We start from the raw sequence: 15356 nt of genomic DNA on the forward strand, positions 1-15356 counted from the left end.
ACAAGTGAAATTACTTCTTCTTTGCTACTACTTATTATATCGTCTTATTATATTCTTATTATATCTTCGTATTATTATAATTTCTGTATTCTTATGTTTAATTGAATGCAGAAATAATACAGTTGATAATGTTTTTTCAATCCAGGTATCCTTTAATTTCATTGTGCTTAAAATATTAATAAAATGCTCTTACGTAAATTTCTGAAAAATATTTATTTTGCAAACTAAATGTTCATTTTCGTAGATTTTATGGAGAAAAAAAAAATGAGTGAGAATCACCAAATAGGATTGGTAAGCGGAGCAAACAGGGTGTAGAGCCTCCCAGTATAAGCTAAAATTCCTGGTAAGACTTGTAATTTTTTGAGTTTTTTTAAGTCCCGGTGTTTATAACTTTTTACATTCGAAAATAAAAGCTAATAAAAGACTCCTTATGTTTTTTCAAACTCTCTAAAATATACCCCATACCAACCATTGAGACTAAATCGCTGTGTTTATACTTGTTGAAAAATGGCAAAGAGAAAAAATCTGGAGTAGAAAGAGCTGAAAGATTATGTTGGAAATACTTTTTATTGTAAACCTCTCTGCATCCTTGGTGGTCCATAAAACAACTTCAATCTTTCCAAACAGAAACTCTTGATAAAATATCAAACCCACTTGAAAAGAATCTTAAATTTTACTGCACATAGTACTTTTATGCTTTATTTTCATAGCAAAAATTTTAAAAAGATCTAGCTATATGCGATGCTTTTTTTTCCTTTTGAATATAGTGAAATAAAAAAAATGTCAAAATAGATCTGGAAAAAGTAAATGTTAGATATTTAAGCAGCCATTTTTATGGCTTCATAAATAGTGGTTTATGGAACAAAAAAGTTACTGAACAAATAAACTAAACTTACTTTATACAAGGAATCATTTTTAATGTATATTCTTAGAATAGATAATGTATAATGCATATAGATAATGTATATTCTTAGAAAAGAAATAGACATAGTTGAAGTAGCTCATTAATATTAAATAAAAGAAAGAAATAATGATTTCAAAATTTTAGAAATCACCATGAACGACGGTGAGGATAAAAACATTAAAATGACATAAAAAGAAGAGGAGTTGAAAAGTGTTTATTAAATATACTAAGTTCCTCTAATTTAATACTAAATTAATCAGGCAAATAGTGGTTTTGATGTTTTCATCCACCACATTGCTGATTCAATGGATTTAAAAAGTATTTTTGTTTTCCCCTTGTCTTTCCCTTGAATGTTACTTTGATATATATATGACGTTTTGAGACTGAAAATTAAGATCAAAATTATTAAAACTAGGTTATTTGTTTGTAAGGACTCGTATATATCTATATGAAGAGCTACTCAATTTGTACAGTGATCAAATGTGAATAAATCATTTGGAGAAGTATGAATTTTTAAAGTTTTTGTCAAAAATAAAATTAATTACACTTTACAACGAGTACGAGTTCATATTTACAGAAATAAATAAATCTGACAAATTAATTGAGGTCAATGACAGTAAAATAAAGATTAAAATCTTTAATACCTGTTTTTGCTAGTAAAACCGAAAGTCAGTGAAAAGTGTTTTTAGGAACGACTTTTAAATCTAACTGATAGATAAATTGGGTTTGGTATTTTTTATTTTATAAATTTCATCATCATTTTCAACTTTACATTTGTTCGTCAGATTTCAGTACCACTTTCATTATATTTTAAACATGATAAAATGCAGTTAATAAGAAAGTAGGTTTTCTTATCAAATCCCTTTTGGTGCAAAATACTTTTTAACCAAAATGAAATAAAACATAGACCAAGTTCTAAACGACAAAGTAAATTCTACTACGATTTTCATGTTTTCAAATATTCATATTTCAGTATCTTCACGCAATGCTTATGATTTTTTAATGATTGGTAAAATCTAATTATCTTCTGAGGTAATTATCTTTCCATTGACGTCTGTTTGAGCTCTTTGGTTGGTAAGCAGAATCTTTTGCAATCTTGTTTTGAAATAACTTAGGACAAATTTATTTTAAAACTTGTTGATTGCGTTACGTTCATTCATCGAAATATTGTTTATTTTAATCCTGTTAACTATACTTCACAGCGAGACAATTATTCCTAACAATTTTGGCTAATTTTAATGACTTTTCTCCTTGTGCATTATAAGATCTTAGAAAGTATTTTGCTACAATTTGCATTTTCATAGCACGGACTTAGGTATTATTTATTTTCTTATCAGAATATGAAAATAGCAAGGTGTGAGTAATGAATGCTTTTTTTCATAATTCAAGAAAGTGAGATTTTTGGTGTAAAGAGGATAATACTTAGTTTATTTGATTCCCTAAATATAAAATTACAGTTGTTTAAGAATTTAATCGATGAATAAGGTTGAAAGAGCTAGCGAAATATGTTGATAATTCACACTAAGTTGTAAAGGTTCGGTATTTACATCAAGCTGTTTTTAAGAATTGCTTCCATATAGTTACTTTTTTTTCCTTCTTTTTTTTCTTTTTTCTTCCAGGCGTGGACACGTACCTAGGTTCGCAAAACCCTTAACCGTATAGTCCACGTCTGGCCGACAGTCTAGTTCGCACAATGCACAGTACATAAACAAACAATTACAAAATTCATAACTACACCACAAATAAAAAGCACAATTGCGTTATGCAGATGACAATAATGTGTATCACATTAGTTAATAAAAAAATAAATACATAAATAAAAAAATTAAACAACAAATGAAGCAAAAACAATAGTGAGTACACCAGTACATATAGGTGAACAGCAAATGAATATGAAAAACTGCATATGTAGTTGTTGACAAGAAGAAACGTATTTTTTCTTTTTTTAAATTTTCGTTGTGTCAAATTTTGAAGAATAATAAAAAAAGAAAATTTAAAAGTTTTCAAAAAGTCTAAAAAGTTATGGAAAAAAGTTTGTTTTTCTCTTTTTCCTAAAGTTTTTAAGGTTTCATGAAGATCAAAATTTTGTAGGAAAACATTTATAATGTAAATGTATCTAGCTGTCGATGAATTTCATTCTTAGCGAATGTAGTATTCGTTGGTATGTCGGACAGTCTGAGACGAAGGTTGAATGATCAGGGCTGTAGTTGGTACCTTTGTACGTGTTCGAGTGCCAACAGTAGTTACTAGTGACATTTCTAGAGCCATGATGTCTCAGGGGATAGAGCGTTCACCTTTCAATGAGGTGAATCGGATTCGAATCTCAGTGATGGCTGGTCGAAACGAATTCCGCATCCGGCTTCCCCTGACCACTGTGCTGGCATTAGATATCCTCAGTGGTAGACGGATCATGAGTTAGTCCCTTTGCTTTCAGACTAACCATGGTAGGGTTTTGTGATTTTCTCCATGTAAAGCAAATGTGGATTAGTTCTCTTGTCTTCTGGATTGAGTTCAAAATTACAGAGCTACGAAGTTGATCATTAATAATCCTAAACTCAAAAAATTGGGGTGGCTGTTCAACGAAGGTTATGAAATAAAATAAAAGAACATTTCCAGAATTTCAATAAATGATAGCATACCACACAGTAACTATTTTGTATATGCAAATCGTTGTATTTTTCACCCTAAACCTAATTTTGATGAAAATGAGGCTTAATTATTAATGTACCGCAAAATCTTCACTTGTACTTAATTCATTTCATAATTTAAAAATTTTTAATTTTGATTTTCTTTTTTTCATTTTGAATTTTCTTTAGGAGTTTCGTAAAATTTTTCGGAAATTTTAATTTTAAAAAAGTTGACAATTTTAAGTTACTAATGAATCAAATCGTGTAACTCTGGGTCTAATTAAATATAGAATGGCAATTTTGAATACGATATTTATTATTATTTTTCTTTTATTTTCAATAAGTTACGTGAATTGAAAAAATGATTTTACTAAGACTAACTGAAATATTCAAAACATTTTCCATTTCCTAAAAATTATGAAATTTCGAAGCATTTGGTATATTTTTGGTGCTGGCCATTATGTGTATTGTTACGTTTTAATCTAATACCTAAGTTTAATCTAATGCCAAAATCTAATACCCGAATCAAATACCTAATCTAATACGTGATTTTTAAACAAAACTTTTTTAAGAAATTCACTGAAACTTCCAAGGGTAAGTTGAAATTATTTAAAGTATAATAGAAAAAATGTTAAAATACATAAATGGGATTCAAAGTTCTCTATGAATATTATAAGCTTTCCAAACCATTATGCTTATTGGCATTAATGCTTAAATGTATTCAGAGATCTCTAGTAATTTCAAGCTAGCATTAGTCATAGCTATTGGAATCATAGACATTCCACTTTTTTCACAAATCTAAGTAGTATAAATACTTTTGTATTAAAAAAATGCTCAACTTGAAAGGAAATTACTAAATTTCAACTTTAACGAGGTTTTTCTAATTATAGTTAATACTGATCATATCTATTCTGGATGTATTCCAGCCTTTTCAATGGTTTAATTGAAATAAGATCAAGTGAAATTTATCTACAGACTCATTTTTATTCTTAATATATTTTTATTGGAATTCAAGAGTCAATTTATAATCTTTAATAATCATTTGTAAAGCCTTGCTGCTAGCACTTCTCGCTCTCATGCCACAGGTCCTGGGTGCTGTCCTCGGACTGGGAAAGTGGGATGGGAATAATAAACCTTGACCCTCCATTGGCTGTCACGTTACTGGGTTTAATGCTCATTTGTAGTTTAAATCAGGGCATATTTTATTGCAAGATATTAAATTGCTGATCTCTTTGATGCTATTTGATCAATTAAGACATTTTCTTTTATAAAGCAAATTTAGTTTGCATTCAGAATTATCATTCATACATTTAAATTGCTCGTGCCTGTAACTAATAGCTCATTCAGAGAAGTTTTTAATGCTGGTTTCAGGAAAAAAAAAGAGTGAAAAAATTCTATCACGTACAATTCGCTGTCTTCAAACATCTGCATTCGAAAAAAAATATATAAACACTGCTATATGTCGTCACCCTTAACTAAAACTTCAGTAAAATTTTAAGTATTAAGGTTAGTCTGTGATGCGAAATAAACAAAAATAATTTTTAAGCAGTAATATGTGCATTTTTTCGTTTTTGTTTTGATAGGTTTAAGTGCAAAAGGGCTCTAATTCGAGGGGGGAAATTAAAATGTACCTATCTAGACAAATAAGGTATTACAGGGTGGCCACCCACCTGGAAAACCTTGAAAACCTGGAATTATCAGGGAATTTTTTTATACTGGAAAAAACCTGGAAATATCAGGGAAATTTGGATAAAAACCTGGAAAAATCAGGGATTTTTAAAGAAAAGCTGGAAATTTTTCTTTGATGATTTTTCAAATTTCACTAATTTAAATTATTTGCTAATTTTCTTAATTTAAATTATTTCATCCATTATACCCACTTTTTTTTAACGGAAATGTATCGCCAAACAGTTGAAATATCATCAACTTAGCGATACTTTGCTTGCATCAAAATTTGCTCCATTATAGTTCTGTTAAACTAGAATGCCATATAAAATTCTTCCACGGTTGCTAAACAAATGTGCAAACTTTTGACCGCTATGGGAATTTAGGAAAATTTAGGTAAGATTCTGGTGGAAAAAGGGAATTAGGATATTAGCTTCTGTTTTTAAATTCTGTTCTTGGGCTAAATCCATTTATGGCTCAAGTTTGTTCCGATGCTTTGGTGGTTATTTTTTTTCCTCTATTTTGACAAAATATTTTTGTATTTTTAACTTTATAAAATTCTCCAAAAATTAGTTGGTTATAATTTTATGATAATAGATTTTATATCGCACTCTTATTCTGAAAGCTTTTCTACTCCTATTCAAAGAAATCTGTGAATTATTTTTTCTGAGCAAACCAACCAATCACACATTTTTTTACAATCACTAACAGCAATGTTTGTCGACAAATTTTTACAATTGTTGCATTAATGCTAATTTTTTCTATTTCATTTTAACCTCTTATAACATATTTTAATTTTAAACAAAAAAGGCTCCTTTGTTAATCAATATATGATTTTTGATTCAAAATTTTGTGCCAAAACATTAAAAAATAAATAAACAATCTTGAAAATTGTCAAAATAAATTATTTTTTTCAAGATGATATGTTAAAAAAATAACATTTTGAATAAAATATTTTAGAATATAGACACTTTTCTTGTACACATCCTATACTTTATAAGAAAAAAGAAACAAAAACCTGGAAATTTTAAGATTTTTATCTGGAAAACCTGGAAAAATCAGGGAAATTTGAAATCTGATTTGAGTGGCCACCCTGTATTACTTCTAATGCATTTTATTTCGCTGAATTAAACGAATATAATTCTAAGTCAAAGGAACTAAAAGAAATTTTATATGTTTTATGCTTTAAAAGGACACGTTTGAAAAAAATTTGAGGCATTGTTTCTCTTCAACCTTTATTTTAATAAAATAAAACTATGATCGAATTATTTAATACAAACTCAGGTTTTATCAATAAAAATTATAGTTATTGATTTATACCAATCTATGCGTCCTTTTAGAGTTGTAGTTGTTATGAAAAATTACTATAAAAAATAATAATTTCAAAGTTATTTTTTTCATAATTTTTCTTCTTTGCTTTTAAAATGTTTTCTTCCTTTATATATTTTCTCCTAATATGGTTCTTTATACTTGCAGTTTATGCTCAGTTAATAAAAATTTAGAAATCTTAACTTCTTATTCTTCCTCTTTTTTTGTTAATTTCTCTTTCCTTTTATCCGTTATTGTATCACATAAATTTAAAAAAAAATATAGTTTTCTAATAAAATTTTTGAAATTTATTACGAAAATGAAACAGGTTTTAATTTTTTGGCATTGCATTTTATGTTCTTCCACATTTTGATTATTTTTGTCTTTATGTACCATTTCAATTGAAGCCGAGCATTAGGACGAGCAGAATTAATATCTATTTCTACTTTTAACACTTACTCAGTTTGCTATAATTTAAGTGTATTGAAAATGTAGTTCCTTGGTGAACTGTTTTTTACGTTTAAGCTATATATTTAACATACATTCCTTAATTAAATTATAACCCAAAGGGAATTTCTTTTCTCCGATGCATATCCCTTTTAGTTACGCGATTTAATTAAAAATGACATTTAATAACCAATTCCTTGCGCTAAAGATCTGTATTATGCCGCTTCTCTTAAATACCTTTTATCGAAAAAAAAAATGGATAATTTGAAAGAAGTAATTGTGAAAGTCCCAGAACGAAATAAAAAATCCATTCACACTTTTTCTACAATCATTAATAAATTTTCATTAACTGGAGCCGGGAATACAAAGATTATATTATAACGGCACTCATTTTTTTCGAAATCTTTTTTACTTCTTTAGGCATAAAAAAAAGAAACGTATAATATAAAAAAAAAGTTTAAAAGAAGTGGATAGATAAAGCAAAAAAATTAAAGAGTGCTGAAACGAGGTCACATATTTTTCCGTCATAATAAAAATCAGATCATTTTTTTTGTGTGCAGAAAATCAGTTTATTTGAATTTTTATTTGTTTATTCTTCGCAATATAGTTATTCATAATGACTAAAAGTATTTAATTTCTTTTTTTTTTCTACTGACACTTAGCTTTAAGCTTATTATATATTTAGAAGTTTAAGAAATATGAAAGAGTGAATTAAAAATTAATATGTATCTTTTGTCTTTTATAAAATCAAATATTTAGGCCTCCCCGATATGCAAATATGAAATATAACTTTTATAATGTTAAAATGCATTTTTTACCTATCAAAAACATTATTCTTTTCAATGTAAATTTGAACAATAAAAAATAACTGCACAAATTTATAGAGGAAACTAAATGTTAAGGCGTTGTACCTAGGGATAGTTTGAAAACAATATATATTTTTATTTGAGAAAAGATTACAGTTGAAATGATACTAATATCTTATTGCTTACTATTTAAGGAATGAATTTAAAATTAAAAATGTATTATTTTATAAGGGAGTGAAAAAATATATTTTTTACACCTTTGCAAAGTATCCGATGGTACAACACCTGTATTTAACCTTGAAATGCAGGATGTCGTACTTTGGGATGCAGGGTATTATACCTTGGTACTAAATGAAAAATAGACAAAATATATTAAATAAATCTTATTTAATGAATATAAAATACAAAACATTATAGAAAAAAATGAAACAAAATCCCTTTTTTATTTACCAGATTAATCCATGGGCACATCATATGCACTGAAATTCACAGGGAACTTGCTTTTGATGCACTAAAGACCCTGTTGCTGAGGGTGAAGGTAATTTATATATTATTTTTTCTTCATCTATTTCATATACATATTTTCATTTTTTGAAAGAAAAGTGTTTAACTAAAATATAATAGTCCTTTTTAATCTTGCCACATTCAAAACTGCAATGAATTGATGCTTCCATTTCTTCTTCCAACTCTCCTTCTATTATTTCCTGCATGGACATATCATTGTCTTCTTAGTCAAACAAAAAAAATTATTCATTCATCCTCTGAACTGGAGGTATCTATAACTTTGGCTTGCAATATTTTTTTTACTAACAAAAACTTCCCCATAACATTCCGGAGATCAATCGTAAAACTCTTTAATGCGATTTCTAAGCAGCATCTTATTATGCTGTATCTCAGGAGGTCGTAAATTGCAATTGAAATCTTGTCCTAAGTTACAAGACATTGAAAAAAAACATGACAGGTAAAAATGTTTGCGATTAGTTGTTCAGATTAACTAGCCATAGTATTAAGTAAAACACAATTAAGCATTCAATACACTATCTTAATTTTTAAAACTAACCAATTAGAAAAAAATAGGAAAGAAATGAAATAATATTTTTTCCGATGAATTTTTATTTAATTTATTTCATTTTCCAGCTCTCACAAATATTACATTAAAGCTGCTAGTTACTCTACACAAACTCTTGATGGCTAAGGGAACAACTATGTCAGGTTAAATTTGTTAGTCACCAATTGATGACAAGGCTATGCTGTTCGTCCCTAGGTGGAACTCTCTCCTAAATAACTACATTAACTCCCCTAAATAACTATCGAAATAACTACAGAAGAAAATGATAGTATACTAAAATAATACACAAATAGTAATTTTATATTATAAAATACATTATGCTCACTGTGGATAGGAACATACAAAGTCAAAGCTATAAATGTTGAATGATGCACTAAGATAAAGATACATTAATACTTTTTAAGGATAAGTTGAAACTTTTAAGGACATAACTCTAAGTATTGGTACTTAAAACAATGCATTACTTTAGAGAAGATGGTGAAATTTAAAATTTAAACTTAAATGCTTGTCATGATATGTGAACATTTATATAATAATAATCTTAGCAACTAATATTTCATCACCTAACTGATATTTTAGCAACTGATATATACCTAACAAATATCTCATTGCATACTGCTTTTAATAATATGTTAACTGTTTCAAAACTATAATTTTTGAGTCTGATAATGTTGATTCAGTTGACTAATATTTTAAATTAATGCTTAAATGATTGTATTGAACAAAAAAGTAGATACGTGAACCTCAATTTTATATAATATTGATAAAAATAAAAACGATACAAATCAAAGTGTGCTTTTGTAAGAAATGTAGTTTTAAATTAATTATTTTTAGTTTTGGATATAATATATATTTAGCATAAAAAATCATGTTAAAACTTTAAATAAAACTTTAAAAACTTATCCTAACGGTGTGGCATCTAAAGTTATATATAACATTTTAGCTAACTGATACAAGACGAAGCAATATCATATGTTTACAAAACACAAAAATGAAAAAAACATAATAAATAAAATATGCATTATAATATAAGTTGAATCGAAGAATGAAATATAAAATAATCTCAGCAAATTATAACGTCTTAAATATTTGCTTGAAATGTTTACTTTTTTTTCTAAAATATAACAAAAACTAAAAAAAAATTTTTTTCATTTTTTTTTTAGTTTTTGGAATTATTTCAGATATTAGAAACGTAGGTCATAATGCAATTCATAAAGAAAAATAAAACATAATAATTAATAAGATTTCTAGACCTAAAGTAATTGGAATTCAGCATTATATCATATGAGAAATAAGATCGATTTCAAAGAGCATAAAAATCCCATTCTATTTATTATTTAGAATATAACATTTGTGGACTACAAATAGATAGAAATAATGAACTTCGAAATTGACAACAGACCACTTAACATTTCATAATAATTAGCAATCACTCATGAGGTGGTTATGTTTTTGATGTGTACAGCTTCCTAATAACACCCCAATCTTTGAAGAAATAATGCTTTAACGGCAATCACAATCCATTACATGAGTACATAAATTATTCTTAGTAACGAAGATTACGAATTGCTAGGTTACTTTCAAAGTTTCTGATCGGTTTATTTGGCACTGAAGCAAACTAATTAACTCATCCATCACCAGAATAAGATCATTTAATAAATTATTAAATACTCAAACATAGATTTTTTGCTCTAAGTGTTTTTATATTCAAATCTATTTAACTGGTTTGCCAGAGACTTGATATGAAACAAAGATGAAAACAGAAAAACGCAAGTGTAAGTTAATGCTTAATTAATAGTACAACAAAGGTAGTTCCAAAGTTTTTATTTTATAACTGACTCTGAACAGCAGGCCCATTTTTGAGTTTACGGCTACCAATGTTCATCTCCGTAGCCTTGTAATTTTGAACCCAATCCAGAAGACATGAGAACTCCTGGATTAGGTGTTGGGAGAAAGTTGTCTTTGTGGAGGACTTTTTGACGCTACTTACCGGCATTTGCGTTACACGGAGAAGAAAACCACGAAAACCTCCCACATTTAGCCTGACGGAAAGGTGACTCTAACCCATTACCCGTCCACTACTGGTCGATGTGATCCGGGTGCAGAATTCGTATCGACCAGCCATCACCGGGATTCAAACCCGGTTCACCACATAAGCTCCAAAGATTGACAAAAAAACCAAGATATAAAAAAAAAACGTTCAAACCAGCAGCAAACTGTTAAGTATCCTCTTCATAGTAAGAGGTTAAAAATTGCCCGCTATTGCACGTGCAGTTTCGACCAGGGGTAGCAAGTAAAGAGATTTCATGCTACTATTTAGATAATAAAGGAAGGAATGTTTCCTCTATCGTTTTTATGCGGAATCAAATGAAACTTAGCAAGAGTCTTTGGACTAATATTTACAAACTTATAGTGGATTTATTAAATAGAAATGATAATTTCAAATTGTACTTTGCATTAAGAAGACTTTTATAATTTCTAAACTATTTTTCCTGCCACGTTTCTTTCATGAAATTCTGTATGAAAATCACTAGAAAATAATTTTCACTTCCTTAGTTACGTAAATGGGTATCAGCACAAAATTGTGCTGTTATACACAAACCTGTATAGATTCAAAACTAATAATTTGATCATCTTAAGAATGATCCCCTTCAATTTAGCGGAGAATTATACTTCGCAAACAAAGAGTCATTTGTTTAAATAGCAGTGAATGAAGCCCATTTTCTCGTCCTTGCTAAAACCCGACAACTTTTTACTACCTATTATGAGGAGAATACTTAACAATTTGCCACCAGTTGGATTTTTTTTTTGTTTCCAAGTTTTGCTGATATCAGAGTTTCCTTTTTTCAATATAAAGCATTGACTTATCTGCATCATGATAAAAATAAATAAATTTTAGGATTTTATTCCTGGAAATAAATAATAGTTTTAAAATTGGTTTTATTAAATTTACAGAAAATAACAAAGTGTATTAATTCAAAACTGCAGTTTTTCCAAACGAACACTTTAAATTGTACACTTTTCTTCTTTATTAATATTATATAAAATTTATGTTAGAATATCTATTTTTTTTGTTTAATTCAAGAAACTAGGAATTAATGTTTGATATTGACCAACTGATTCAATATTATCAAACTCAAAAATTACATTCTTCATAGAAAGATCGCTTCCAGATGAAGGTAATATAAAATAGTGATTGGCCGTGACAGCTAGTGCTAGAAAAAAGGGAATAATAATTTTGTCCTTATTTCATTATTGACAAAAAATACTACTACATCAACAAAAAGTTTACATCCATCTTTTTGAAAGCAAGTACCCTTCCTTATTTGAAGAGGTTTTAAAAATGCTTCAAACAAACTACATTGATGTTTTTTTTTTTATTTTTTTTTTTAAGAAATTAACTCATGAATGGTTTTCATAATTTGCCCCACTCTGCATATTTATAGAAATGTAAGTCTTTTTTCTTCATTAAATAGTGTCCAAATCTTTAAATAATAAATATAGCTTTAGGTTGTCTAATTGTAACACAAACCTCCATTCTGTTAGATATAAATTTTCATTTTTAATTATCTATAGAATGCACTTTTCATGAGGGAGGTGCAATAGACTCAATTTAGGAAACTAAGCATCTTCCACATTTAATTGAGATCTGTAAGAAGGTGTTTGGCATTTGCATCCTCACCTTAGATTTAATGATGCTTAGACGTTTTAGAATTAATGATGTAAGAAATCAATTTTCTTTAAGGATCTTTCCTAATTTCAATTATTTTAATTTCACAATGGTTCCTTTATTCCCCATGGTATTTCCTGTTTTTCTTAAATAACGCGTGATGAAGATTCATTAAATTAAAATTTTTTTGGGTAGGGTTGGAAAAAAAACCCTTATTGATGAACACATACTAAATTATAATATTCGGGTTTTTATAATATCACTGCGATTTGTCCTAATTTCATTGTCAATTGAGTTATAAAAGTAAGTGTGTATTTTACACTTATTTTTAACAATAAATGAACAACTGTTGGTTAAATTTAAGAGACAGATGCAGATGAACAAAAATTATTTGGGGAATTTTGTGGCTTGACGATTTTGAATAATTAATAATTGATAAATTAATGATAGATTAATAAATAAAATAAACAATTAGGTTTTAAAATCAGATTTTCTATGTTTTCTTGAAATCAGTCTGAATGAAACAATTCTTTAAATTCTCTTAATGAAGAAGAAAATGTGACATAAACAAAAAAAAATTCAGTTATTCATATTATTTAATTAGCATAATTATAATAATAATAGAAGCAAATTGAAATGATAACAAAATGTTTCCTTCTTTGCACTTTTTAATTAAATTAATGAAAACAATTTCAAATTGTTTTGAAAAGCTTACATAAATGCTTTTATCTTGATTTTTAAAATTTCTTCAAATATAATGTTTTAACAGAAATAAAAGTAATTTATCTCCAGAATATTCCCAAGAATATTCTGACGTTAAAATTTGCAACTAGTTTTTCCTCCTAAGCACACATTAGTTTCATCAAACCTAATTTAACACTTTTGTTATCTCAATTTATGATGAGTGTAGCTCATTTGTATTTATGAATAAAATAATCATATATACTACTTATTTTTCGAAATTGTAACTCTTATAAAAAAGATATGAACTTCAATATCATAAATTAACTTCTTTAAATCGTACCAAATCAGAACTTGCAATAAAGTTCCACCAGAAGATTTATTCAAGCAATGTTTCAAACACCAGATTTCTACTGGATTATACGTTGTTCGAACCATTTATTCTTATTACAAAAGAGCGAAACATGATTAAATACAATAGTTCGGCATATAATGGCATTACACTCGACCTCTTCTAAACTCTCTAATAGAGTGGAGCGGTGAAATATTGTTGAACCTTAACTATTGGTCTGTACATTTATCGTTTAAAATGTACAGCACGCCTTTCAAACACATTCTGATCCTTGACACTTCTGACTTGTGAGATTTGTGCCAAGGTTTATTTTCTGTGACTTTGTCAGATATTATGATACGTAGAGGTCGCTCACAATTCAACCAAGTTGCGGCAGTTTAAGGGCTTTTGATTCTTTTTGCTTTAGTGATTTAAATGTGTATTCAAAACAGAATAGTTTATGCTAATGCTGTTTTAGATACTAATTAATACCAGAAGTAATACCAATTCATTAATCTACTTAATGTTTTTAAATTTTGTGTTGCACAGTGAGCAAAATTAAAAAAAACAGACCACTATGAATAATTTTTCACTTTATGATCAAATATTCTCGTTCTAGGACTCAATCTTAAATCTGTAGTTTTCAGAAAGTTGAATGTTTAAAACTTGTTTTCTCAGGAACTATTGACAGATTTTGCCATGTAAAATAACAACCTTTTCAATGATGTAAAAAATTGCACTCCTTACAATTTTAAAATTGTTTTTTGACTTTTATTGAATAAAATGATAAAAAATTATAAATTATAAATATTTATTTAAATTTATTTTTTCCATAAAATTATATTTGGATAAACAATTTTCAAAATTGTCTGCAATTTTTTTTTCATTTCGATTTCTGCGTGTTCTGGAGATGTGACGGACTATTTAAAAGTAAAATTAACATTAAAGGATCCAAACTTCGGTCCACTCTTCTGAACAAACATTGGGACCATAGTTCTCAGATAGCGGCTACTCTTATATTTTGGAGATCAGAAACCCGAAAGGTACGTCTATTCGGATAAAGTACATTGTTGTGTCTGATTTCGTAATTTGAAATATCGTCTGAACTAACTAATTAGCATATTTGAGGCCGCCCCCTCGAAACATTAAGATTGAGACCTACAACATGAAGATCAGATCATTAAATCAAAAAATTTTCAAGATGCTCTGTTCATTTTTTGCACACCATACATAATGATTTTTCAGCTTTATTTCAGTGCATTTATCATATCAATTCAATACGGATCGTATGTTGTATTTAAAATCATAATATAGTTGCATTCTGATTTTTCCCCTTCAAATAAAACTTTTGGTCACGGCTGTTAAGTGGTAGACTTCAAAAAGATTAAGTATAGGTCTGCGTGCTAGTTTTATGAACCAAGAAACATAGGACTTTTATAAGCTTCAGGCACTTTCAGTTCTTAAAAATTGGTTTTATAAGTTATTCTGTACATTTCAACTATTCATAGCATTTTTAGGTGAAATCCATACTTAATGGCAATAAATAGCAAATTAATAATATGCAGACCAAATTTTTTCTAAACAGTATCCATTTTTGATAGATCATTTCCTTGCCCATTCGAACTTCCACTAATTGCTACAAAAATTTATTATTAGGTTCGGAAGTAGAACGATTTGAAATTAATAGGAAAATAAAATAAATCCTGCATATTTTGGTAACTCCATAAAACGATGGCTGAAGTATTAATCACTTCATTAAAATTTTGCTGACTAACCCTTTTTATTTTACTGTATTGATGAAAAGTTTAGGTAAATTAAAGTCCTTTATACTTAGTGAATGTTCAGAAA

At 27.9% G+C, this 15356-nt stretch overlaps 1 long non-coding RNA gene across 1 annotated transcript in view; it reads left to right on the forward strand.

The window, feature by feature from the left end:
• Nucleotides 1–218: 218 nt before the first annotated feature.
• Nucleotides 219–15356, forward strand: part of LOC107452546 (uncharacterized) — a 52188-nt gene continuing 37050 nt past the window's right edge. The window contains exons 1-2 of the long non-coding RNA XR_015434741.1: nucleotides 219–343; nucleotides 8211–8295. This is a non-coding gene — a long non-coding RNA (uncharacterized LOC107452546). The remainder of the gene's footprint in view (nucleotides 344–8210; nucleotides 8296–15356) is intronic.

This window comes from Parasteatoda tepidariorum, chromosome 6, assembly GCF_982258835.1.
Source record: "Parasteatoda tepidariorum strain Cologne lab strain chromosome 6, Ptep-v5.0, whole genome shotgun sequence".
Taxonomy (NCBI): Eukaryota; Metazoa; Arthropoda; class Arachnida; order Araneae; family Theridiidae; genus Parasteatoda; species Parasteatoda tepidariorum.